Source organism: Macaca thibetana, chromosome 6 (assembly GCF_024542745.1).
Source record: "Macaca thibetana thibetana isolate TM-01 chromosome 6, ASM2454274v1, whole genome shotgun sequence".
In the NCBI taxonomy this organism is placed as follows: Eukaryota; Metazoa; Chordata; class Mammalia; order Primates; family Cercopithecidae; genus Macaca; species Macaca thibetana.
In genome coordinates, this window is record NC_065583.1 from 102,328,680 (window position 1) to 102,356,677 (window position 27,998).

The following is a 27,998-nucleotide window of genomic DNA, read 5'->3' on the forward strand; positions in this document are numbered from 1 at the left end:
GAATTATCAGTCAAGAGCAATTTTTATGACATCATAGAGGACCTATCCTCCAAAGTAATTACTGTCATTTCGAAGGGTACCAGAATGTGAGGATATGTGGAAAAGTAACATCAACAGCTCATGCAGAATGGGAGTTAGGGGTACTAGTGTGTGGTCTTGGGAAAGTTATTCCCACCTCTTTGCAAGTCACAGTTTACTTGATTGTAAATGTTTCAGTGTGTTTGTAGAGTGTCTGCTCTATATTAGGGACAGAATCAGTATTACATCCCTGTAAATAAAAAACCATGTGTGTATTTTGGCACCCAATAATTGTTAACTGTCATTTCTGAAAGGCATGTTGTGGAAATCTAATAAAGTAACACCTTCCAGCTTTGCAAAATTGAGAATACCTAGGAACATCTACATCCTGGATCCTTTTCTAGGGCTTTCCCAACTGTGAGAAATAAGAATTCTCTTCCTAACTCCAGCCTGTCTCCACCTCAGCCAAAGCAGGCACCATCCAACCAGTGTTCAGCCCAGTGCCTAAAAAAGAAATGTTTGTAAAAAGGAAATGCAATGGTATCTCTGGAATTTTTTTTTCTTTTTCTTTCTTTCTCTTTTTTTTTTTTTTTTTTTTTTTGAGACAGAGTTTTGTTCTTGTTGCCCAGGCTGGAGTGCAATAGTGCAATCTTGGCTCACTGCAACCTCCATCTCCCAGGTTCATGTGATTTTCCTGCCTCAGCCTCCCGAGTAACTGGTGTTACAGGCACTCACCATCACGCCCAGCTAATTTTTTGTTATTTTTAGTAGAGACGGGGGTTTCACTGTGTTGGCCAGGCTGTTCTCTAAATCCTGACCTCAGGTGATCCACTCACCTCGGCCTCCCAAAATGTTGGGATTACAAGCATGAGTCACTGTGCCCGACCTAGAATTTTTTTTCTTGGCTCACTGCCACTTTCGCCTCCTGGGTTCAAATGATTCTCCTGCCTTAGCCTTCTGAGTAGCTAGGATTACAGGTGTGTGCCACCACACCCAGCTAATTTTTGTATTTTTAGTAGAGACAGGATTTCACCATGTTGGCCAGGTTGGTCTTGAACTCCTGACTTCAGGTGATCTGCCCACCTCGGCGACATGAGCCACTGCGCTCTGCCTACAGTGTATATACTTTTTTCAAAAAATATTTTCTTTGAGACAGGGTCTCTGTCACCAGGCTGGAGTGCAACGGTATGATCTCGGCCATGAACACTGCAGCCTCCACCTCCAGGGTTCAAGTTATTCCGGTGCCTCAGCTTCCCAAGTAGCTGGGATTACAGGTGTGCACCACCATGCCAGGCTAATTTTGTATTTTTAGTAGAGATGGGGTTTTGCTTTGTTGGCCAGGGTGGTCTCGAACTCCATACCTCAGGTGATCTTTTCACTGACTGTAATGCACCCAAATGGTGGCTCAACCTTAATCCAATGAGATGGTTAGGTTAGCAATTTTTGAACTGGTAGTGCTGGCTTTAAATTCTTGTTTTACTACCTCTTCTTCAAAGTGGTGTGAGATTAATGAGATAATTTCTCTGAACCATTTTACATCTTGATGTGAAAGAAAATCGTATATATGAGCTATTATTGTTCTGTTTATAATCCAGAATGATCTGATGAGGTAGCATGTTTAGACACCTAAATGATAATGGAGAGTTTACATTGCTTTTAATTCATTTGATTGATTTGTTGAGTTTTTAATTTGAGTTTTTAATTTGTATTATTATTTATTATTTTTTAATTTTTTTAACCCAATGGTTCTTTCAGAGATATAATTTGAGTTTTTAATTGAACAGTGAGTTTTTAATTCACATGGAACCAAGAATTACTCATTTTCTCTTCATTGGCAAGCTCTATCTTATCCATTTAATGCTGATCTCTTTTTTGTTTTTTGGTGGTTTTTTTTGGATTTATTTTTATCTCTATCTGGAAACTTGTCTGACTGGTCTTTACTTCTAAAGACATTAGGTTATTAAAAAGTCTCGGCGTTCCTTCCTTGATGACTGCCCAAATGACTAAGTTTGAGGCAAATTCTTTTTCTTTATTTTTTTTACTTTTTTAGTTCACTGCACAGATGTATGAGGCAAAGTCTTGTTACCTAACTTTGTGATATAATTCCAGAGAATCAACAGATATCGGTCATTAAAGTGGGTTTTTTTTTCCATTACAAAAGGCCACCGTATTTATTAAAATTTATTAAAGAGAATAAAGCAAGACTTTATTCTAGACTTTTTGTTTGTCTTCTTTGGTCTTCATGGTTAGACTTTCTTTAGAAGATTGAAAGCAATTTTTCCTCTGTTGCTGAGGCCTTTTCCATCTGGCAAATGCTGCCTTTTCAATGGAGCTGAAAAATGGCCTAATTTATTTTTGTTGTTTCTGAGTTTATTTATCAACGTAATTAATATTATCAAAACTGTTCTTGGAACACAGCTTAATCCCTCAGCTTTTGTTTCTGATGCTAGGATGATTAGCTCTGGAAGAAAAAAATTGTACACCAGGCGTAATAGCAGCGGTAGCATTTCTTAACCTTCCTCCTTCTGCCCACGTTTGTTTACTCACACATCCATCTGTAGTGTCTCAGAATTAATCACTGTTCCTTTAGTTTGAAGATAATTGAGAGGCCTCTTTTCTGAGACTTTACAATTGAATCTCTTCTGATAAATGGACCATAGGAACCATTCACTGACACAAATTCCCTCTTCTGAGAAAAGGAAGTCACTTTTTTTGTTGTTTGTTTGTTTGTCTTTGAGACAGAGTTTCACTCTGTTGCCCCAAGCTGGAGTGCAATGACAGTCTCAGTTCCTTGCAACCTCCAACTCCTGGGTTCAAGCAATTCTCCTGCCTCAGCCTCCTGAAGAGCTGGGACTACAGGTGTGTGCCACCACACCTGGCTAATTTTTGTATTTTCAGTAGAGACAGGGTTTCACCATGTTGGCCAGGCTGGTCTCAAACTCCTGACCTCAGGTAATCCATCCGCCCCAGCCTCCCAAAGTTCTGGGTTTACAGGCGTGAGCCACCGTTCCCGACCAGAAGTCACTGTTTTTTAACACAGCACTCCTTAGCCCCTTTCAGCCTGAATATTTTATTGCCATATCCCCATTTAAAAATGTTGGGTTATTTAATAAAAATCAATTTCAGCAATGCTGTTTTCATTCCATATGTCTTCACTTCCTCTTTATTTTTTAGAGACAGGGTCTCACTGTGTTGCCCAGGCTGGGTTTGAACTCCTGAGCTCAAGGGACCCTTCTGAGTAGCTGGAATTACAGATGTGAGCCACTGTACCTGGCTGTCTTCCCTTTTCTTTTTAATTCCATGCTTAATCCTTTGTGACCCTAGCAAAATTATTTCCATAGTCCAACAGGCTGGGATTCTGGACTAACAGGACCTAAAGGGCCAAAGGTCCTGTGTTAACTCATAAGTTCCACTGATAAATTGTGCAGTAAACAGTGCAATAGTGAGTTACTGATTTTTCTGCCAAAAGGAGGCATTTCTTTTCTCTATAAGAGCACCTGATTTTGAGTTGTTAAGGAACCACAATTCAGTCCAAAATGGCTATTCTCTTTATTTGACTCTTTCCCAATTATTCCTGCATTTCCTTTAGTTCATTGTTCTTTTCTGCCACTAAAGTAACTTTTTCATCTCTGCCTAAGATCCTCCTTTTCATCCTCTCCACTTTGGTTTCTAAAGAAAACTTAGAAAAGGAAAGTGCAAAGATAGAAGTCCATGGTCAAGACGGTGAGAGAAAGAAACAGAGAGGAAAGAGAGGCTGAGGAGGGCCGGTAGCTGGTGAGTGGGTGGAGTAGATTGTCATCAACACTTCGGGGCTCCTTCTTCCTCAGCTAGCTAATCTAAAGCCAGGATTTAGCCACTGCCACTCCCTAGGGCTTCTGCTCACAACTTCAAGACCATTTGCAAGGCAGCCTGCCTTAGAAGGCAATCGGTTGGTTATCTCCCTTGTTGGCCCACAGTGTGATTTTGCCACAGTACCCGCTGGCCTGGCATGATGGAAATCTGACAGGCGCTGCCTCGTGGAGACCTAACAGATCAGCTTCTCTCTCTTCTTTCCTTTATTACAGTCAGAGAGAGGCCCAGAGGAGGAGGAAGCTGCAGGCATAAATGTCTCCCTCTACGAGGGAACACTTGTGAAATTCACCGTGCGGAGAAAACAATGCTGTGGGGGTGTCATTTTCAGTTGTGCTATTGCTGGCATGGCAATTTAAACAGTACTATTTCCCTGATCTGTTTGGGCTTGGTTTCCACTCTTGCATAATGTACATGCCAGGTTCTTTATACTGTGGATAGCAGAGTGCCCACAGATATCTGGGCTTGGAGAGCTGTAGGGTTCTCTAATTTTATGAGTCAGGCAGAGACTCCTATATATATATATATATATAAAATCTCATATTCTTATTTCTCAAACAATACATCAACATGAAAGGCCAGTTTTAATTGTTCTTACATATTTTATTGATTTATTTACATTTAGACTGGCTTATTTTCATCCATAATCTGTCAGCATATCAATAGTTGTTTCAGATATTTATTTTGATAATGCATTAGTTACATTTCTCTTGAATGACAAAAACAAAACATTGCATACGGTGCTATTTTAATCACAGTAATGGCTCAAAGATTCTAAATGGAAAAAAAAAAGGAAGCTCTTAACACAAGGAAACAGTGTGCTGTACTCTTGCTTATAGGAATTTATTGGAAAAAATGGAATCAGAGATATTTGCCCTTTTTATTAAAATCAGCTTAATAGTTCTTAGCACCACTTGCAACCACATTGTGTAATTAATCTTGGGGTACTAGATTTTCTCCAGATGTGTAGCTTTTTGTTTTCCTGGGGATTGTGACTTTTTTAAGTGCATTTTTTTTTTTTAATTTAAGGTTTAGGGGTACATGTGCAGGTTTGTTATATAGGTAAACTTGTGTCACGAGGGTTTGTTGTACAGATTATTTCATCACCCAGGTATTAAACTTACTAATCAACAGTTATTTTTTCTGCCCCCCTCCTGGCTCCCACCCTCCATCCTCAAGGAAGCCTCAGTGTCTGTTGCTGACTTATTTTCATGATTTGTCATCATTTAGCTCCCACTTATAAATCAGAACATGTGGTAGTCGGTTTTCTTTTTTTTTTTTTTTTTTTTTTTGAGACGGAGTCTCCCTAGGTCGCCCAGGCTGGAGTGCAGTGGCACAGTCTCGGCTCACTGCAAGCTCTGCCTCCCAGGTTCACGCCATTCTCCTGGCTCAGCCTCCCAAGTAGCTGGGACTATAGATGCCCACCACCACGCCCAGCTAATTTATTTATTTATTTTTGAGACGGAGTCTCGCACTGTCTTCCAGGCTGGAGTGCAGTGGCACAATCTCGGCTCACTGCAAGCTCCGCCTCCCGGGTTAACGGCATTCTCCTGCCTTAGCCTCCCGAGTAGCTGTGACTACAGGCGCCCGCCACCGCGCCCGGCAATTTTTTGTGTTTTTAGTAGAGACGGAGTTTCACCGTTTTAGCCAGGATGGTCTTGGTCTCCAGACCTTGTGATCTGCCCGCCTCGGCCTCCCAAAGTGTTGGAATTACAGGTGTAATCCACCGCGCCCGGCCCCTTTTTTTGTTTTGAGACAGTTTCCCTCTTGTTGCCCAGGCCGGAGTGCAATGGCACAATCTCGGCTCACTGCAACCTCCGCCTCCCAGGTTCAAGCGATTCTCCTGCCTCAGCCTCCCGAGTAGCTGGGGTTACAGACTCCCACTAACATACCCAGCTAATTTTTTTTTTGGTATTTTTAGTTTTTAGTAGAGTCAGGGTTTCTCCAGGTTAACCAGGCTGGTCTCTAACTCCTGATCTCAGGTGTTCTGCCCCACTCGGCCTCCCAAAGGGCTGTGCTGGGATTACAGCTGTGAGCCACCATGCCCAGCCCTAGGTTCTTTTTACATCTTTATTTATTTATTTTTTTGAGACAGTGTCTCACTCTGTTGCCCAGACAGGAGTGCAGTGGTGTGATCACGGTTCATTGCAGTTTCAACCTGCTATTTTATATATATATATATAAAATATATGAATATAAATATACACATTATATATAAAATAATATATACATATATACAATGTACGTACATATATATAAAACTTGTCCAAGTGAGCCACTGCACCCAGCCTATATATATGTTTTATATATATATATTTTATATCTATATGTGTGGGGAGTCTCGCTCTGTCACCCAGGCTGGAGTGCAGTGTCATGATCTTGGCTCACTGCAACCTCTGCCTACCAGGTTTCAAGAGATTCTCCTGCCTCAGCCTAAGTAGCTGGGATTACAGGTGCACGCCAACACACCCAGCTAATTTTTTTTGTATTTTTAGTAGAGATGAGGTTTCACCATGTTGGCCAGGCTGGTCTCAAACTCCTGACCTTGTGATCCACCCAACTCAGCCTCCCAAAGTGCTGGGATTACAGGCTTGAGCCACTGTGCCTGGCCTTATATATATATTTTTTAATTTTAACTTTAATTTTATTATTATTATTTTTTAGAGACAGTGTCTGACTCTGTTGCCCAGGCTGGAGTACAGTAGTGCCACCATAGGTCACTGCTGCCTCAAACTTTTGGGCTCAAGTGATCCTCCTGCCTTGTTCTCACAAGTATCTAGGACTACAGGTGTGGGGTACCACATTCAGCTTATTTTTGTGCTTTTTTTGGTAGAGATAGGGTCTCACTGTGCTGCCCAGGTCTTGAACTTCTGGCCTCAAGCAATCCTCCTGCCTTGGCCTTCCAAAATGCTGAGATTACGTATGTGAGCCACCGTGCCTGGCCTTTTATTTAATATTATATCATGCATTTCTTTCCATGATTTTATTGATTAACTATATAATTTCTTTTTATGTTTATTATAATTTACCTAGCTATACCCCTAATATTTATCTCTAATATAATTTGGGGAAATGGAGCTGGTAATGCTATAAGAAAAATCTGGGGGTATGTAGCTTATTCATTTTGTTAAATTATTTCTGGAGGATAGCTTTTCATAAGAAAGATTATTGAATCTAAGACTTGAGAGTGGGATGTGAAGGTGTGTGTGCCTGCAGTCCCAGTTACTTGGGTGACTGAGGCAGGATGATTGCTTGAGCCCAGGAGCTCGAGGCTGTAGTATGCAATGATAGTGCCTGTGAGTAGCTGTTGCACTTCAGTCAAGCCGAGGCAACACAGCAAGACTCAGTCTCAAAATAAAAATGCTTTGAAGTATTTTATGATTCTTGATATATTTTGTAATATTGTTTTCCAAACACACCTTTACCATCTGTGGATTAATGCTAGATTGTTTTGTTTCACGGGAGAACAAACACTGGAAAGAGTTCCTGGAATTGAATCTGTTTAAAAATAGACTAAAGCCAGGCCTGATTGCCTGCGCCTGTAATCTCAGCTACTGGGAGGCTTTGAAGCTGGAGGATCACTTGAGCTCAGGAGTTTAAGACGAGCCTGGGCAATATAGTGGGAGCCTGTCTGGAAAAAAAAAAAAAAAAAGAGATAGAGCGAGACTAATGTGCAAAGCTAAATAAAATAGCAAATGCACAATAAATAGCAAACACTTTGGGTAATAAAGTGGTTTCAGATGTGATCTAACAAGGATAATTGAAAATCCCATCCTCAAGTTGCCTAACCTTTTTACTAAACCTCAATCTCTTTATCTGTAAAATGGGAGTAATAATAGGCCAGGCATGGTGGCTCATGCCTGTAATCCCAGCACTTTGGGAGACCAAGGCAGGCGGATCACCTGAGGTCAGGAGTTCAAGACCAGCCTGGTCAACATGGTGAAATCCCATCTCCACTAAAAATACAAAAATTAGCCAGGCGTGGTGGCGCATGCCTGTAATCCCAGCTACCCTGGAGGCTGAGGCAGGAGAACCGCTTGAACTCTGGAAGCAGGGGTTGCAGTGAGCTGAGATCACGCCACTGCACTCCAGTCTGGGTGACAGAGCAAGCCTCCGTCTCAAATAATAATAATAACAATGAGTAACACAACAACATTTTTATAGTTTTTATCATATGCTAGGCACTGTTCTAAACACTTCACATACACTGGCATTTAATTTTCATAATCCTACTAGGTAGACATTATTATTATGTTTATCCCTATTTTATATTGTTGAGGAACTGAGGCATAGAGAGGTTAAATGACTTGTCCGATGATTACAGCTAATAAATGACAGAGTTGGAATTCTAACTCAGACAATCTGGCTCCAGAGTTTATGCTCATAATCGCTAAATAAATAAGATAGTTTGTATAAAAACACCTAGTCCAATTCCTAGCATGTAGTAAGTATTCAATAAATGTTTGCTATTATTATTATAATGTATTTTTTAAAAACCCAACTAAACTAGTAAAGGGAGTGGCAGAATTGATTCAAAAGCTCTGCAAAACAGAGTCAATGAGTGCAAGTTTCGGCAAAGTAAATTTTGGCTCAGTGGCTGTAGTTTTGCTCTGGGACGCTGGATATAAACAAGGAGAGACTGAATAACCACTTGTCAAGAATATTGTAGAATAAATTTCTTCATGAAGTGGGTAGCTGAACTGGATGACCTCTAAGGCACTTTCCAACTTTGTATAGAGTTCTATGATTCTAGGCCAGAATCTTTTCTTTTTCCTTACAGTAAAGCTTCTTCTTTTTTTTTTTTTTTTAACACAAGGTTTGGTTTACCAACTTTGTTGATGTTATTGCCATTTTAATTGTCTGAATCATTTGCCAAGGAGATTGTGACTTTGTAGCATGCGTAAGTCTTTGGCAGTCTCTCCTGTTGTAATTGATGTGTTACAACACCTGAACATTATAATGATAGGTGCTGGGGAAACTGACTTGTAAACATGTAAGTAACTATGCAGTGGTGGTCAGCCCTCCCAGGCAGGGATCTTCAGGATTACTGTCACTTGGCTAAATATCATTTGGAGTCTGTCGTCTTTATCCAGATAACTTGTAGGCCCATGAAATAATCACAGGGGGCTTAAAATTGACATTAATAAATTATGGGATTATGATTGTGGATGAGAGTTCATGTCACATTTATAACAACATTGTTTGCAAGTGACTCAGGGAAGTTTCGGTGAGTTTCCTGCTGGGAAAGGGAATTGCTCCCTTGACGGAAGTAATAGTTTTGCTCAAGTCATGGGAAGCTCCACTTGATCCCATAATTTGTCTTCCCTTTGGATTTTAGTCTAGGTAATTATTTGTCTTTGCCATTACATCTTGAGCAGTCCTTCAGGATAATGTACAATTTTACCATCAACTTTACGTCATTTCTCCAAGAGGGGTGATTTAAAGGGCACAGCTAATTCTATTACAAAAATGTTGATGATGGAATCTAGATCAAATGTACCAGACTGACTCAGAGTTGGTGCTTAGAAAACAATTTCTTTTTGGCTATGATTTGTCTTTGGTCTAATGTTTTACAGTGTTCTTAATGTAACTAAACCAGTGTAACTAAACACTGGTTTTGTTACTATGGAGATGGATGAAAATAGACATGGAGCTTTAGGTATCAAACTGTCAATAAATTTACTAAGTAAAAATAGAATGTAGAGTCAGAAGGAAGGCCAGACGAAGGTTTTCAAAACAATGTTAGCAGATTTAATCTATAATATAGTAGGAAATGAGAAGGCCAGGGAGCAGAGAGACCTTTAGACACTGGATCCTCAAAAATGTTAAGCAGTTTGAAATGATCATTTTTGAATCACTATCACTGAGACACATAATCCGCCTTATAAGGAAAATAATCTCTTTTTATTTGGTGAGATTTGATTATTTTCAACATTAGTAATAATTATCCTAAAACAACAGTTGTTACATGCTGACTTTCATTAATAATGGTACTTTTCAGTTTATGTATCCATGCATATACACTGTGGTTTGTTTTTGGTTGTTGTTTTTTTTTTTTGAGACAGAGTCTCGCTCTATCACCCAGGATGGAGTGCATTGTTGTGATCTCGGTTCACTGCAACCTCCTGGTCTCCTGGATTGAAGCGATTCACCTGCCTCAGCCTCCCGTGTAGCCGAGATTACAGGTGCCCACCACCACACCTGGCTAATTTTTGTGTTTTTAGTAGAGACGGTGTTTCGCCATGTTGGCCAAGCTGGTCTTGAATTCCTGACCTCGAGTGATCTGCCCACCTTGGCCTCCCAAAGTGCTAGGATTACAGGCATGAGCCACTGAGCCCAGCCTCCTGGGTTTAACTTAGAAACGTTGTCACTCAAATTTTTAAAATGAACAAATGCCATTTAATTTTGAGGAAGCTAAAATTGGCTTTGTAAGCTGACCAACTAATAAACAATTGTGAGCATACATTTGGAGCATTTTGCTTTTGGGAACTTCAAAGAAGGTGGCAAATTGTCAGTAATTACAAGCATCATTATCCTTGTGTTATTCATAATGAATCAAATAGAATGAGGGCGGTGCCTCTAGTCACGCAGGAAACTTGAGCTGGAATCCTCAAGACGTGAATGACAACAGTAGGGTAATTAGAATCAAGGCTTTTTTAGAATGTAAGTAGCACTACTTACAGGAACATGTATTATTTACATACACAAAGTAAATATTGAAAGATTGGCTTAGGCTAAAAATACTCCAGGTGAGGTTGTAGGACTGGATACTGAAAGAATGAGCTCATATTGTGGGCTTTTTCTTTTTTTGAGACAGAGTCTTACACTGTCACCCAGGCTGGAGTGCAGTGGCGTGATCTCCACTCACTGCAACCTCCGCCTCCTGGGTTCAAGCGATTCTCCTGCTTCAGCCTCCCAAGTAGCTGGGATTATAGGCGCCCGCCACCATGCCTGACCAATTTTTTGTATTTTTAGTAGAGACGGGGTTTCACTATATTGGCTAGACTGGTCTTGAACTCCTGATCTCGTGATCCACCCCCCTCGGCCTCCCAAAGTGCTGGGATTACAGACATGAGCCACCGTGCCTGGCCTTGTGGGCTTTCAAAATAGAAAAATACTTTTTTCTCATGTTTATTTAAGATTAAAACCATTTTTTAATTCAAGGCACATAGGCAAATGTAATTTAGAAGAGAGTTGACAAAAAGTTTGTCCAAGAAATGACAAATGTAGATTATAGCCAAGTACATGTCTCAATTTATAACATTACAATCTTAGGCAAATTATACTTTGCTACATTTTAGACATCTTATCTTATAGGTATTATATTATTTTGACATGCTCTGTTTTGTGTAACATTTTTTTAAAAAGTATCCTGGGCAAGGCAATTTATGTATCATCTATAAAAGAACGGTGAAGTAATTCAACAGAGTATTTTTCTGGTAGGTTAGTTGAACAGATAAAACTTTCCTATAGATCGAGAAGTTGCCATTGGTCTTTCTGCCCATAGTAAAGCCTTGAATAGGGACAAGGTGCTTCATTTGGAAAGGAAAGAAGGAAGTGTCTCTCCTCTCTGCCAGGGAAGGAAGCACACAGTGATTGAGGCAGCTTGAATCCATGCTTTCTATTTTAAAAAGTTCTTCCTGTAAAGGCATTTCTCTTTGCCTTTGACACTTTCTGTTGTGGGATAATCCTGCCAGAGTGTTACTTGAAAGAAGATAGATAGATAGATAGATAGATAGATTAGATAGATAGATAGATAGATAGATAATATAGATATATCTGTGGGTTTTTTGTTTTGTTTTTTATAAAAAGCCTCCAGTGGGCTATATCTATATCTGTGTGTGTGTGTGTTTTAATGTAGGGAAAGCTGCTCTATAAACATGACAAACGTATGGCATCATTCATTCCATTAAAATAAAAAAGACAAGTGTGCTGTGGAAGTCTTGATATTCTTTGGTTGAGTCTTGAGGATTAAGGCTGAGGAAGGTGACACTGGTGAACTCAGCAGCGTGCAGCAATAGTGAAGAGAAATCTGGCCAGTGCCATCTGGGGGTAAAACTTCCCTATCAACCTCATGATGGGCTGACTCTGCAGACTCCTGTCTCCCAGCCCACCCCTCTAGTCAGCTCCCATTTCAGGGCTGCTTATGCACCTATGAGGAAATAACAGGTTTCCCCTCTGCTCATTTTATTAAGGTGGCATAAATTACTCCTATGAACAGACTCTTCCAAAGATTAGGGAAACTCTTCATTAAATGCTCATGCAACTTGACAAACTGTGTAGGTGACTTGATACTCTAATCCACTGGCTGGAATTCAGGCCTGAATCAAAGGACTGGGAGCTGGAGGGAACTTTAAGGACTTAAAAAAATCCAATCTCAATTTATACATGAAGAACTGAGACCCTGTTACAGCCACAGAGTCAATTAGTGGCAGAGAAATGGGACAGGAATGGAGTGTCTTGACCAGGATTCTTGTAAATAAAAGAGCAACTGAGTGTCTCAGAAGAGCTGAGAGTGCTGCCTCCAGGCCTATGTACTTTCCTATGTGTAGTAACTAAGCAATCTTGGTAGGAAACATAATTTTAGATGGGTTGATTTCGGGATTCATATTTAAAGAAATGAATTATGAGCCTGTCGTATGCAAACAGTGCCAAACAATTCTCTTCTCACTGTTTTATAAAACAATCATACGCCCCACAGCTTTTCCTTATTGGGATGTGTCCTTAAGCGAACTCACGCAGATTAAACACTTCATCTTCTATCCCTTTGAGTGTCTCACTCACACATCGAGGAAGCTAAACTTGAAATCCTGAATTCTCTGGACTGTATTTAAAGATAATTCCCTTTCTAGAAGATATTCTTATTTTTTTCTTTCTTTCTTTTTCTTTTCTTTCTTTCTTTTTTTTTTTTTAAGAGACTGAGTCTCTCTGTGTTGCCCAGGCTGGTCTCAAACTCCTGAGCTAAAGCGATCCTCCTGCCTTGGCCTCCCAAAGTCCTAGGATCACAAGTATGAGCCATCATGCCCAGCTCCTAGAAGATATTACTTATCTTTGCCTTAAGACTAGACAGCTGGTTATATATAGTGGGAAGCCCCACACTTTGTTTTCCAAGGCATCCTGCCCTGCTAACCAGTTGGAAATTCTTGCAACTCTGTCTTTCATTTTGTCTGATATGTTTTGTGTGGTCATGGTAAATTTACACAAAGCAAAGTATGTTCAGGAAGCAGAAACAGACAAAAAGAAACACTTTAGTACTGGCATCCTAGCAGCAAATTACATTGCTTTGGTCCTGCTCTCCATAAATACATAGAAAGGCAGGTTGCAGATATTGACTCTATGAAAATCATAAAGCAGATGAATTTTTACCAAATTGTGAACCTATTATGTGCCAGGCATTTTTCATATGTTCTTTCATTCTAGAAAATGTTTTATTTTTCTACTGGTTGAGATCTGTCATAAAATCTTATTCTTGAAAAGGATTTTATGTTGGTTATTTATATTTTAACTTATGCATTTATTTACCCAGTAAATATTTCTTGACCACTTCTGTGTACCAGACACCATGCTAGGTGTTTGGATGTAGTGGGGAGAAAAAAAACTGGACATGATCCATGACTTTATGGCTTAGACTAGTGAGGGAGACAATATAATAACACACATACATATATATATGTGTGTCAGATTACAACTTGATGAGCACTATGAAGGACTCTACAAAGTACTAGGAGATAGGAATTTGACCTGGTCATAAAAACCAATAAAAGCTTCTCTGGGAAACTGATGCTTCAGCAGAAAAGTGGAGGAGTTGGAGTTATTAAGAAGAGAAGAGTGTTTTAAGTCAAGAAAACAATATATAGCAAAGTTTCTGTGATCGTGGAGGTCAAGGGGTATAATATGTATTAAAAATTTTGCAGGCCGGGCGCGGTGGCTCACGCCTGTAATCCCAGCACTCTGGGAGGCCAAGGCAGACGGATCACCTGAGGTCAGGAGTTTGAGACTAGCCTGGCCAACATGGTGAAACCCTGTCTCTACTAAAAATACAAAACTTAGCCAGGCGTGGTGGTGGGCGCTCATAGTCCCAGCTACTTGGGAGGCTGAGGCAGGAGGATTGCTTGAACCCAGGAAGTGGAAGTTGCAGTGAGCCAAGGCTGCGCCATTGCACTCCAGCATGGGCAACAAGAGTGAAATTCTATCTCAAAACAACAACAACAAAAAATTTTGCAGCTGGTCTGAGTGCAGTGGTGTTTACAACTAATTGATCACAACCAGTTACAGATTTCTTTGTTCCTTCTCCACTTCCACTGCTTCACTTGACCTTTTAAAAATATGTGCTTTTGCTGTAATATGGTATATAGGTTTGGCTGGGGTCAGAAGGGCTCTAGATAGACTGGTTAGGAGGTTATTAAATTAGACAAAGTTTGCCTGAATAATGTGGGGAAGATGGAGGACACTGGAGAGTTTTGACAGAATTGAGGGATGGTGTGGGCATGGAGGCGAGAGAGAGAGAGCTGTCATGGATGACTTCTGCCTTTCAGGCTTGTTCAACCAGATGACTAGCTCAATGGGATAGGGGACCATAGAAACCAAGTTAGGAGTATCGGTGAGTGTGGGGAGTGGGGAAAGCATGAATTCATGTTAAGTTTGGATGCCTTTGAGAATCCCAGGAGGACAAGGCAAGTTGTCAGTTGTATAATCGAGTTTGAAACCTGAGGACACAGAGCCTTGCACTGGAGATATAAATTTGTGAACCATCTCTGTATGGATGGTGATGAAGACATTGAATAGAGAGAGCACCTGGGAAGATAATATTTTAGAATGAATTTAAATAAATATTTTTGCTTTCCTTTGGAGATGTGTCTTTTTAAGCTTTGTCTCCAAGTACAGCATATATCACTTTGATTCCTGATCAAGGTCTTTCAGGTTTTAGAGCAAGTGGACAGACTCATGAACCTGGGCAGAAATGTCCCAAAATTATGCCGCATAATTCAGTCCTGCTGGGCTTGTTTAAAAGTTAACTGAAAAGACATGGAAGTTTTTGGGGTGTGTGTGTGTGTGTGTGTGTGTGTGTGTGTGTGTTTGGCTGGTGGCGGGCGGTGCAGGGGAAACAGGGTTTCACTTTGTCACCCAGGCTGGAGTGCAGTGACGAGAACATGGCTCACTGCGACCTTGACCTCCTCGGCTCAAGAAATCCTCTGCCTCAGCCTCCTGTGTAGCTGGGACCACAGGTGCACATCACCACACCCAGCTAATTCTTTTTTTATTTTTTCGTAGAGACGGGGTCTTGCTGTGTTGCCTAGGCTGGTCTCGAACTCCTGGCCTCAAGCAGTTCACTCACTCTGGCCTCTCAAAGTGCTGGGATTACAGGCATGAGCCACTATGTCCAGCCTGAAAGATTTTTTTTTTGAATCTTTAGGAAAAATCAAATTTAGCTGTCTGCTTGGGAGGCAGATAGTATGCATGGAGAGAAGGACAGGTAAAATGCAGAGGCCTATATAGAAAATTAAATCCTATGTTGGCAAACAAACTGGTTAAGATGATGGAAAATGTCCTTTCAATCTAAAGCAGTTTGAAGATGTTTCCTGCATGAAGACTGAATTAATCTAATTAAGCAATCTAATTAATCACCCCTATTGTCTTTTAGTAAAAGTATTCTACGTCTAGGTGTTCACATTCCTTTGAAATGTAATCTTTCAAATTTACTTCATTTTTTTTTTTTTTTTTTTTTTTTTTAGATGGAGTTTTACTCTTGTTGCCCAGGCTGGAGTGCAATGGTACGATCACGGCTCATCGCAACCTCCGCCTCCCAGGTTCAAGCGATTCTCCTGCCTCAGCCTCCCTAGTAGCTGGGATTATAGGCATGTGCCACCACACCCGGCCAATTTTGTATTTTTAGTACAGACGGGGTTTCTCCATGTTGGTCAGGCTGGTCTCGAACTCCCGACCTCAGGTAATCCGCCCGCCGCGGCCTCCCAAAGTGCTGGGATTACGGGCATGAGCCACCGCGCCCAGCCAAATTTACTTCATTTTTTATCTTATTTTATTTTTTGAGATGGAGTCTTGCTCGGTCATCCCGGCTAGAGTACAGTGGTGCTGTGTTGGCTCACTGCAACCTCCACCTCCCAGGTTCAAGCTATTCTCCTGCCTCAGCCTCTTGAGTATGAGAGACTACAGGTGCATGCCACCATACCTCATTTTTATATTCTTAGTAGAGATGGGGTTTCACCATATTGGTCTGGCTGGTCTCAAACTCCTGACCTCAGGTGATCTGCCTGCCTTGGCGTCCCAAAGTGCTGTGATTACAGGCGTGAGCCACCACAGCCTGCCTCAAATTTACTTTAATTAATTAATTTTTTTGAGACAAGATCTCACTCTGTTGCCCAGGTTGGAGTGCAGTGGTGCAATCATAGCTCATTGCAGCCTCGAACTCCTAGGCTCAAGTGATCTTCCCGTCTCAGTCTCCTGAGTAGCTGGGACTACAGGTTCACACCACCACATCTGGCTAATTTTAATGTTTTTTGTAGAGATGAGGGTCTCACTATGCTGGCCAGGCTGGTCTCAAACTCCAGAGCTCAAGCAGTCCTCCCACTTCAGCCTCCCAAAGTGCAGAAATTACAGACGTGAGCCACCACTTCTGCCTAGCCCAAAGTGTAATCTTTACCAGCCAGCACAGCTAGGAGAGGTGTGGCTCTTCCTTACTCCATATCTGGTTCCCGGTATCCTGGGGCTTTTGCTCTTACCTTCTCTGCCAGTGAGTGGTTATTTCTTTTATGATTTGTTAATTTTGAGTAGATAAATTATCCATTCAGGTACAATAAGCATGTATTGATTACCTACAATGTGGCAAACATTATTTTCACCTTTATTATCTCTTTTTTGTTTGTTTTTTAAATGCTCCTTGTGTTATACTCATTTATTAGCTCTTTTAAGAACAAACAAATATTTGTTAGGTGTCTGCTACATGTTCACTGCAGTACTAGGCATTGTGAAGAATATGAGTAAGTATAATCAAGAGTTTTACCCTCAGGATGCCTATGATCTGATTGGAATGAAGAGACAAGAAACCAGAAAACAATGAGGATACACCTAAGTGTAAGATAGGCTGGAATAATCCCAATAGGCTGCCTGGAGGAGATGGGAGTTGGGTTGGGCTTTGAAGGAAGGAGGGGGTTTGGAGGGGCAGAATGGGGGACATCCCAAGTGGACACATACTATGAGCAGAGGCCGGGCCTGGTTAAGCCCGGGAATGAGATGGCCTCAGCTGCCTGCTGAAGCTACCCCAGTAGAGCATCTTCCTTAATGATGTTGATGCTAAAGCTCATATTTAGTGCCTGGAACCCTTTTACTCAACTGAATGGATTTTTTAGTCTGTTCTTGCATTGCTATAAAGAAATAGCCGAGACTGGGTAATTTATTTATTTTTTATTTTTTATTTTTTTGAGATGGAGTTTCGCTCTTGTTGCCCAGGCTGGAGTACAATGGCGCAATCTTGGCTCACCGCAACTTCCACCTCCCAGGTTCAAGCGATTCTCCTGCCTCAGCCTCCCGAGTAGCTGGGATTACAGGCATGCACCACCATGCCTGGCTAATTTTGTATTTTTAGTAGAGATGGGGTTTCTTCATGTTGGTCTTGAACTCCTGACCTAAGGTGATCCTCCTGCCTCGACCTCCCAATGTGCTGGGGTTACAGGCATGAGCCACCACGTCCGGCTAGACTGGTAATTTGTAAAGAAAAAAGGTTTAATTGGCTCACGGTTCTGCAAACTGCACAGGAAGCATAGTGGCATCTGTTTCTGGGGAGGCCTCAAGGAGATTTTACTCATGGTGGAAGGCGAATCAGGAGCAGGCACACCACATGGTGAAAACCGAGCAAGAGAGAGGGCAAGGTGCCATACTTATAAACAGCCAGATCGCCGCCAGAGAACTCATTCATTATTGAGAGGACAGCACCAAGAAATGGTGCAAAACCATTCATTAGAAATCCAACCCCACGAGCCAATCAACTCCCACCAGGCCCTACCTCCAACACTGAGGATTACATTTCAGCATGAGATTTGGCTGGGGACACAGATCCAAACTATATCAATGGAGAAACTTACTAATAATTTTCTTTAATGTAAAAGTAATATAGTAGTTTTACAGAATACTTGAATAAGTACAGCTGAGAATAGTGAAGAAAATCACCTATAATCCCACTACTTAGACATCATCACTATTACTATTTTGGTGTATATCCTTCTGAAAACTCTTGTATGCATCCAGATGGACAGACCGACACACAAAATTAGTCAACAACCCACTGCAGATATTGTTTCCTCCCTCCCTCCCTCCCTCCCTCCCTCCCTCCCTCCCTCCCTTCCTTCCTTCCTTCCTTCCTTCCTTCCTTCCTTCCTTCCTTCCTTCCTTCCTTCCTTCCTTCCTTCTTTTCTTTCTTTCTTTCTTTTTTTGAGATGGAGTCTTGCTCTGTCACCAGGCTAGAGTGCAGTGGCACGATCTCGGCTCACTGCAACCTCCGCCTCCTGGGTTCAAGCGATCTTAGCTCACTGCAACCTCCACCTCCCAGGTTCAAGTGATTCTCCTGCCTCAGCCTCTGGAGTAGCCGAAACTACAGGTGCACGCCACCACACTCAACTAATTTTTGTATTTTTTAGTAGAGACAGGGTTTCACCATGTTGGCCAGGAGGGTCTCAATCTCTTGACCTCGTGATCCGCCTGCCTCGGCTTCCCAAAGTGCTGGGATTATAGGCGTGAGCCACCCCGCCTGGCTGCAAATATTGTTTTCTAAGGTACTATATTGTTACATCCATTCGATTAGAATTCTACAAATAATAAAATTTATTTATGAAGTCCAAAGTACTTCACATCATGAAATATCATGAAACTTTTTTTTTAAAGATGAAAGGCAGAGGTAGATTATTTGTATGTATACTTTCATGTAAGGATTCCATCATATATTAGGTAAAAAAAAAAAAAAAAAAAAAAAAAAAAAAAAAAAAAGTCCGGGCAAGGTGGCTCACGCCTGTAATCCCAACACTTTGGGAGACTGAGGCGGGTGGATCGCTTGAGGTCAGGAGTTCAAGACCAGCCTGGCCAACATGGCGAAACCTCGTCTCTACTAAAATTGCAAAAATTAGCCGGGTGTGGTGGCACATGCCTGTAATCCCAGCTACTTAGGAGGCTGAGGCAGGAGAATCTCCTGAACCCAGGAGGCGGAGCTTGCAGTGAGCCGAGATCACTCCACTGCACTCCATCCTGGGCGACAGAACGAGACTTTGTCTCAAAATTTAAATAAATAAATAAAAATAATGCCAACAAATGAATTATACTTCAATAGTGTTTGTAACTTTTTTTTTTTTTTGAGATAGAGTCTCGCTCTGTCACCCAGACTGGAGTATAGTGGCACAATCTTGGCTTACTGCACTTTCCGCCTCTTGGGTTCAAGCGATTCTCCTGCCTAAGCCTCTGGAATAGCTGGGATTATAGGCGCCTCCCACCACGCCTGGCTAATTTTTGGAATTTTTAGTAGAGACGGGGGTTTCGCCATGTTGGCCAGCCTGGTCTCTAACTCCTGATGTCAGGTGATCCACCTGCCTCAGCCTCCCAAGTAGGTGAGATTACAGGCGCCCGCCACCACGCCTGGCTAATTTTTTTTTTTTTTTTTTTGAGACGGAATCTAGCTCTGTGGCCAGGCTGGAGTGCAGGGGCACAATCTCTACTCACTGCAACCTCCGCCTCCCAGGTTCAAGCGATTCTCCTGCCTCAGCCTCTGGAGTAGCTGGAAGTGACAGGCAGGTGCCACCACGCCCAGTTAATTTTTGTATTTTTAGTCGATATGGGGTCACCTTGTTGGCCAGGATAGTCTCAATCTCTTGACTTCGTAAACCACCTGCCTCGGTCTCCCAAAGTTCTGGGATTACAGACGTGATCCACCGCGTCCAGCTACCTGGCTGATTTTTTGTGTTTTTAGTAGAGACGGGGTTTTGCCATGTTGGCCAGGCTGGTCTCGACCTCCTAACTTCAGGTGATCCGCCCGTCTTGGCCTCCCAAAGTGTTGGGATTACAGGCGTGAGCTACTCTGCCTGGCCATTATTTTAATTTTTAAGGAGCATATCAGGCTGGGCTCGGTGGCTTATGCCTGTAATTTTAGCACTTTGTGAGGCTGCCAGGCTGATCACCTGAGGTCAGGAGTTTGAGACCAGCCTGGCCAACATGGCAAAACCCCATCTCTACTAAAAATACAAAAATTAGCCAGGCCTGGTGGTACATGCCTGTAGTCCCAGCCACTCTGGAGGCTGAGGCACAAGAATCACTTAAACCTGGGAGAGGAGGTTGCAGTGAGCTGAGATGTTGCTACTGCACTCCAGCCTGGGGCAACAGAGCCAGACTCTTGTCTCAAAAAAAAGAAAAAAAAATTAGAAAAAATCAATAAGGATATTCACATTTAAAAATCATGAGTTGGACACATTACTAAATATTCCTCAAAATTTTATTGTTACATAGTATCATATGCAACAATTTAACCATTCATTTGTTGTTCTAATTTTTCATTATTTTTCATTACAATTACACACACACAAACTTTTAAAGTATAGATTCCTAGAATAGAACTATTGAATTAGGCAGGCACCATGGTGCATGCCTGTAATCCCAGCTACTCAGGAGGCTGTGACAGGAGGATCACTTGAGACCAGGAGTTTGAGACCAGCCTAAGCAACATAGTGAGACCGTGTCTCAAACAAACAAACAGATAAAAACTATTGGGGTCAAATGAAACAAACACGTTTGAGCTTCTTGCCAAATTGCTTGCCAGAAATGCTGTCATAATTTTTCATTTCCACTAACAGTGCATAATGGTATAGATCTCTTTGTATTTAAAATACTTTAAAATACCTTTTCAAAGTTAATGGAAGAAAAAGAACAACAATAAAAAAAATTGAAACACTAAAAAAGGGAAATAAATGTTAGTGGGCCAGGTGTGGTGGCCCATGCCTGTAATCCCAGCAGTTTGGGAGGATGAGGCAAGCGGATCACTTGAAGTCAGGAGTTTGAGACTGGCTTGGCCAACATGGTGAAACCCCATCTCTACTAAAAATACAAAAAAGCTGGGCATCGTGGCACCTGCCTGTAGTCCCAGCTACTCTGGAGGCTGAGGTGGGAGAACTGCTTGAACCCGGGAGGCAGAGGTTGCAGTGAGCTGAGATTGCGCCATTCCACTCCAACCTGGGTGACAGATCGAGACTCTGTCTCAAAAAAAAAAAAAAAAAAAAAAGTGGAAGAAATAGCTGGGCACAGTGGCTTGAGCCTGTTATTCCAGCACTTTGAGAGGCTGAGATGGGAGGATCACTTGAGCCCAGGAGTTAGAGACCAGCCTGGACAACATAGTGAGACCCTGTCTCTAAAAAAAATTAAAAAAAAAAAATTATCCCGGTGTGGTGGTGCACCCCTGTAGTCTTAGCTAGTTGTGAGGCTGAGAAGGGAGGATTGCTTGAGGCCAGGAGTTTGAGACTGCAGTGAGCTATGATCATGCCACTGCACTCCGGGCTGGGCCACAGCATGAGAACCCCTCCCCCTTCCAAAAGAATAGAATTCTTTTCTGAGCTGGGCCTGGTGACATGTGCCTGTTGTCCTAGGAGGTTGAGGCAGGAGGATCACTTGAACCCAGGAGTTTGAGTCCAGCCTTATTTTCTAAGTTTTAATAAATTTGCTGCACCTGACAACATCAAATAGAACACAATTCACATTTTTCTGTGTTTGTTACGCAATAGTAAGATCTCTCACCAGTCAATTTTGCATGCAAGAATAATTCACTTGGGTGTGTAAAAAACTACAAAGACTTAGAGTGTGTTCTGCAGAGTTATTTTTAAGTTCATGCAAAATATTTTGTTAATGTAATTTTCAGATTACCTATCTAAACATTCAAAAGAGACAATGAGGCCTTTAACATTGTCAGTGCAGGGCTCACCTGTGCCGCCTTTGACCCAGGAGTTAGAGGGACTCTTTTTTTTTTTTTTCTTTTTTGAGATGGAGTTTCGCTCTTGTTGCCCAGGCTGGAGTGCAATGGCGCCATCTCGGCTCACTGCAACCTCCACCTTCCGGGTTCAAGCAATTCTCCTGCCTTCGCCTCCTGAGTAGCTGGAATTACAGGTATGCACTACCACACCTAGCTAATTTTGTATTTTTAGTAGAGATGGAGTTTCACCACGTTGGTCAGGCTGGTCTCGAACTCCTGCCCTCAGGTGATCCACCTGCCTCGGCCTCCCAAAGTGCTGGGATAACAAACATGAGCCACCGCACCCAGCCATAGAGGGACTCTTCAGATGCTTTTTAGTTCAACCATCAGCTTGACCCAATTTAAGCCATGTCCAGCAGATACCTTCTAGAATTGCCCATACCTTCTAGAATTCCAGATATTCTAGGCTTACTGAAGCAGAAAAGTTCCCAATTTTTTCTTTTTGAATATATTCTTTTTTAGGCCAAAACAAACTTCTTTATGTGAGTTAGAAAATTACCTTTGTGTTCTGTTTTAAAAACACCCATGAGCATTTCTCTAAAAATAATTCTTTACATTCATGAAAACAGGTTCCCCTTTTCCCCTCACTTTAAAAATATTTAAATTTTTATTGATACATAAGGTACATATTTTCAGGGTACATATGATAATTTAATACTTTCATGTAATTTGTAAAGATTGAATCAGTGTAATTGGGACATCTATCATCTAGAACATTTGTCTTTTCTTTAGGCTAGAAACAATACAATTAATCTCTTCTAAGCTATTTTGAAATATACAACAGAGGCTGGGAGCGGTGGCTCATGCCTGTAATCCTAGCACTTTGGTAGGCCGAGGCAGGTGGCTCACCTGAGGTCAGGAGCCTGGCCAACATGGCCAAACCCCGTCACTACTAAAACCACAACAATTAGCCAGGTATGGTGGCAGGAGCCTATAATCCCAGCTACTCTGGAGGCTGAGGCAGGAGAATCACTTGAACCCAGGGGTGGAGGTTGCAGTGAGCTGAGATCGTGCCACTTTACTCCAGTCTGGGTGACAGAGTGAAACTCTGTCTCAAAAAAAAAAAAAAAAAGAAATATACAATAGATAATTATAAACTGTAGCTATCCTACTGATCTATCAAGTGCTAGGTCTTATTTCTTCAATCAAACTGTTTATTTGTACCCATTAATCAACTTCTCTTCATCCCCTCCTTCCACCTACTCTTCTTAGCCTCTGGTAAGCATCAGTCTACTCTCCATCCTCATGAGATCCACCTTTTTTTTTTTTTTTTTTTTTTTTTTTAAGCTCCTACATATAAGTAAGAACGTGTGATACATACCTTTCTACCTTTCTGCGCTTGGCATATTTCACTTAACATAATAACCTCCAGTTCTTTTTTGTGTGTGTTTTTGAGACAGGGTCTCACTCTGTTGCCCAGGCTGGAATGTAGTGGCTTGATCAAGGCTTCTAGGTTCAAGTGATCCTCCCACCTCAGCTTCCCAAGTAGCTGGGACTACAGTGGTAACCCACCACACCTGGCTAATTTTCGTTTTGTTTTTTTTTTAGAAATGGGGTTTCACCATGTTGCCCAGGCTGGTCTTGAACTCCTGGGCTCAAGCCATCCACCAGCCTCTGCCTCCCAAAGTGCTGGGATTACAGGCATGAGCCACAGTACCCAGCCCTATTCTTTTTTATGGCAGAAAACTATTCCATTATGTATTTCTACCACATTTTCTTTATGCAATCATCATTGACGGGTACTTAGATTCATTTCATATTTTGGCTACTGTGAATAATGCTGCAATAAAATATGGGAGTGCAGATATCTCTTCAATATACATATATCCAGTAGTGGTATTGCTGGATCATACCATGGTTCTATTTTTGGTTTTTGAGGAACCTACATATAGTTTTCCATAATGGTTGTACTAATTTACATTCCCACCAACAGCATACAAGGGTTGCCTTTCTCCATATCCTTGCCAGCATTAATTATTTCCTGTCTTTTTGATAAAAGCCATTTTAACTGGGGTGAGATGATATCTTCTTGTGGTTTTGATTTGCATTTCTCTGATGCTTAGTGATGTTGAGCAGTTTTCCATATTCCTGTTGGCCATTTGTATGTCTTCTTATGAGAAATATCTATTCAGATCTTTTGTCCATTTTTAAAGTGAAATTTTTCTTTTTTTGCTATTGAGTTGTTTGAGTTTCTCATATATTCTAGTTATTAATCCTTTGTTGGATGGGTAGTTTGCAAATATTTTCTCTCATTCTGCAGAATGTCTCTTCACTTTGTTGATTGTTTCCGTTTCTATGCAGACACTTTTTAGCTTGATATAACCATTTGTCTATTTTTGCTTGGGTTGCCTGTGCTTTTGAAATCTTTTTTTTTTTTTTTTTTTTTTTTTTTTTTAATTTGAGACGGAGTTTCGCTCTTGCCCAGGCTGAAGTGCAATGGCATGATCTCTGCTCACCGCTACCTCCGCCTCCTGGGTTCAAGCGATTTTCCTGCCTTAGCCTCGCCTCCTGAGTAACTGGGATTACAGGCATGCGTCACCATGCCTGGCTAATTTTGTATTTTTAGTAGAGATGGGGTTTCTCCATGTTGGGTCAGGCTGGTCTTGAACTCCCGACCTCAAGTGATTCGCCTGCCTCGGCCTCCCAAAGTGCTGGGATTACAGGCATGAGCCACCGCGCCTGGACGCTTTTGAAATCTTACACAAAAAAGTCTTTGCCCAGACCAATGTCCTATTTTGCCTATGTCTTCTAGCAGTTTTATAGTTTGTTTCTTACATTTAAGTCTTTAATCCATTTTGAGTTGATTTTTGTATATGGTGAGAGATAGGGGTCCAAGTTTCATTCTTCTGCACATGGATATCCAATTTCCCCAGTATATTTATTTATTTTTGAAAAATCCATACAAACACTTATTCTGTCGCTGCCTGGGGGTCGGGGGACAAGGGGATACAGAGAACCTCCCAGAAGAGAATGAGCCTTTGGTGGAAAGACTTGTCCAGAGGCTGGTGGACCCAGTACCATTTATTGAAGAGGGTGTCTTTTCCCCAGTGTATATTCTTAGTGCCTTCGTTTGCTTGGCTATAAATATGTGAATTTGTTTCTGGGTTCTCTATTTTATTATATTGGTCTGTGTGTCTATTTTTATACAAATACTATGCTGTTTTGGTTAATATAGCCTTGTTGTATGTATACATATAACACATACATACATATATATGTATGTATGTTTTTTATATATATATATAGAGAGAGAGAGAGAGAGAGAGACAGGGTCTCACTCTGTTGCCCAGGCTGGAGTGCAGTGGCACAATCTCAGCTCACTGCAACCTCCACCTCCTGGGTTCAAGTGATTCTCGTGCCTCAGCCTCCTAAGTAGCTGGGATTACAGGTGTGCACCACCACCACACTGGGCTAATTTTGCATTTTTAGTAGAGCTGTCTTGCCATCTTGGCCAAGCTGGTCTTGAACTCCTGGGCTCAAGCAATCCTTCTGCCTTGGCCTCCCAAAGTGCTGGGATTATAGGCCTGAGCCACCATGTCCAGTCTATAGCCTTGTCATATATTTTGAAGTCAGGTGGTGTGATGCCTCCAGCTTTGTTCTTTTTACTCAGGATTGCTTCAGGGTGTTTGACGGTTTCATATTAATTTTAGGAATTTTTTTCTATTTCTTCGAATAATGTCATTGGTAGTTTGATAGGGATCGCATCGAATCTTTAAATTGCTTTGGGTACTATTACCATCTTAACAATGTTAATTTTTCCAGTCCATGAGAATGGAATACCCTTTCATTTGTGTGTGTGTTCCTTTCACTAGTTTTCCTTGTATAGTTTTTTTTTTTTTTTTTTTTTTTTGAGATGGAGTCTCACTCTGTCACCCAGGTTGGAGTGCAGTGGCGTAATCTCGCCTCACTGCAACCTCCACCTCCCAGGTTCAGGCAGTTCTCCTGCCTCAGACTCCCAAGTAGCTGGGATTATAGGCGTGCATCACTATGCCCGGCCCCTTGTATAGATCTTTCACTTCTTTGGTTAAAATGATTCCTAGGTATTTTATATTCTTTGTAGCTGTTGTAAATGGAATTGCTTTCTTGTTTTCTTTTCCACATTGTTTGCTGTCTGTGTTTACAATCAGTTGCTATTGACTTTTTGTATCCTGTAACTTTACTGAATTTGTTTATTAGTTCTAAAAGGTTTTTTTGGTGGAGTCTTTAGGCTTTTCTTTAAAAACATTTTTTTTTTTCATTTCCACTTCAGGAGGCTTTTCTAAGTGTGCGATCATGTTATTTGTGAACAAGTCTAATTTGTTTGTTTTTTTGTTTTGTTTTGTTTTTTTCCAAGACGGAATCTCCCTCTGTCGCCCAGGCTGGAGTGCAGTGGTGCGATCTCAGCTCACCACAACCTCCGCCTCCCAGGTTCATGCCATTCTCCTGCCTCAGTCTCCTGAGCAGCTGGGACCACAGGCATCCACCACTATGCCCGGTTAATTTTTTGTATTTTTAGTAGAGACAGGGTTTCACCATGTTAGCCAGGATGGTCTCGATCTCCTGACGTCATAATCTGCCCGCCTTGGCCTCCCAAAGTGCTAGGATTACAGGCGTGAGCCACTGTGCGCGGCCAACAAGTTTAATTTAACTTCTTGCTTTCTAATCTGGATGTCCTTTATTTTTTTCTCTGGACTAATTGCTCTGGCCTCCCCTTGCCAGTATCTTTAAATGTTCCTTTGTGTTTCTGGCCTTTTCTCTTATTCTTGAACGTGTATGCTTGCATCTTTCTAGATAATTCAATCAACATTTACAAAACACCTATCTGCCAGATGTTGGGCTAAGATCTGGGAATCCCTTCAATGAACCATCAAAGAGAGGAGTTGGCAAACTTACTGAACCAAGTATTTTAAGCTTTGGGAGCTATGCCATTTCTATCCCAACTATTCCACTCTGCTGTTGTCTGTGAAAGCAGCCATGGACAATATGAAAACAAATGGGTGTGGCTGTGATCCAATAACATTTTATTAACAAAAGCAGGCCTTGGGTCCCTGAACAAACTAGAATGTAACATAAAGAGTGGTCTATGTGGGTGTGGTGGTGCATGCCTGGGGTCCCAGCTACTCAGGAGGCTGATGTGGGAGAAGCATCTGAGCTTAAGAAGTCAAGGCAGCAGTGGAGCCGATCATGCCACTGCACTCCAGCCTGGGTGATAGAGCAAGACTCTGTCTCAAAACAAAAACAAAAAAACGAAAAAAAGGAGTGCTCTGCACTAGCAGTACAGATGTGATGTGATAAGTAAACTATATTAGCAGTATGAATTACTTGCTATGAGTGAATGCTGCATAAGGAGTAATTCATTTTGCCTGGGGGAGCTGAATCAATTTTCCTTTAGTAGGTAAGTTTTAGGATTTAAACAATTTCAGGAGGAGGAAATTTCAAAAAGAGAATTTCAAATCGTGTAATCAAAGGATGTGGGCATGAAATAACATGCCATGTTTGGGAAGTCTTGAGTTCTCCTTTTGTGGCTAAAACACAGCATGTTTATAGAAAGATTTTGGGGAAAGTGATGCTGGAGCCAGACTGCAAAAGGCCCAGAGGAACTGGATTTTTGCTGTAGGTAGAGATTGGGACATAGCTCTGTTTAAAAACTAATTCTGGAGGTCCACACTACATGGAGGGCATTTTGGAGTGGGAGAGAGTAGAGATGGGGAAACAAGTTATAAATCTGTTTCCATTGTCTGTGTGAGAGAGGATAAGGGCTTGAATGGAGTTAGTAGCTGTGGGCTAGAGACGAGACACAGTGGGAGGATGAATCGACAGGTTATAGTGACTGAATGATGGTTTCCAAAATTCTGAAAGGTCAACTGGCTGGCTAGCGTGCCAATTATTTAGCTCTCAGATTTGTTGCAGGCCCATTCCCTGCCCTTTCCCTGCTCTGCATCTTGGGGAGCAGAGCCTTGCAAACTATATTTCCTAGCTCACTTGTCAACTGGCTTCTGGTTGGGAACAGCCAAAAAGGAGGTAGAAGAAGGAGAAGCCAAGGTGTCTCTTCCTGTCTCCCTGCTCCAGTGTTATTACCAGCAGTTGGTTGAGTCTCCTTTGTATGTTTAGCTGCCGTTGTGGTCTGAAGTTCCAACTCCTTTGA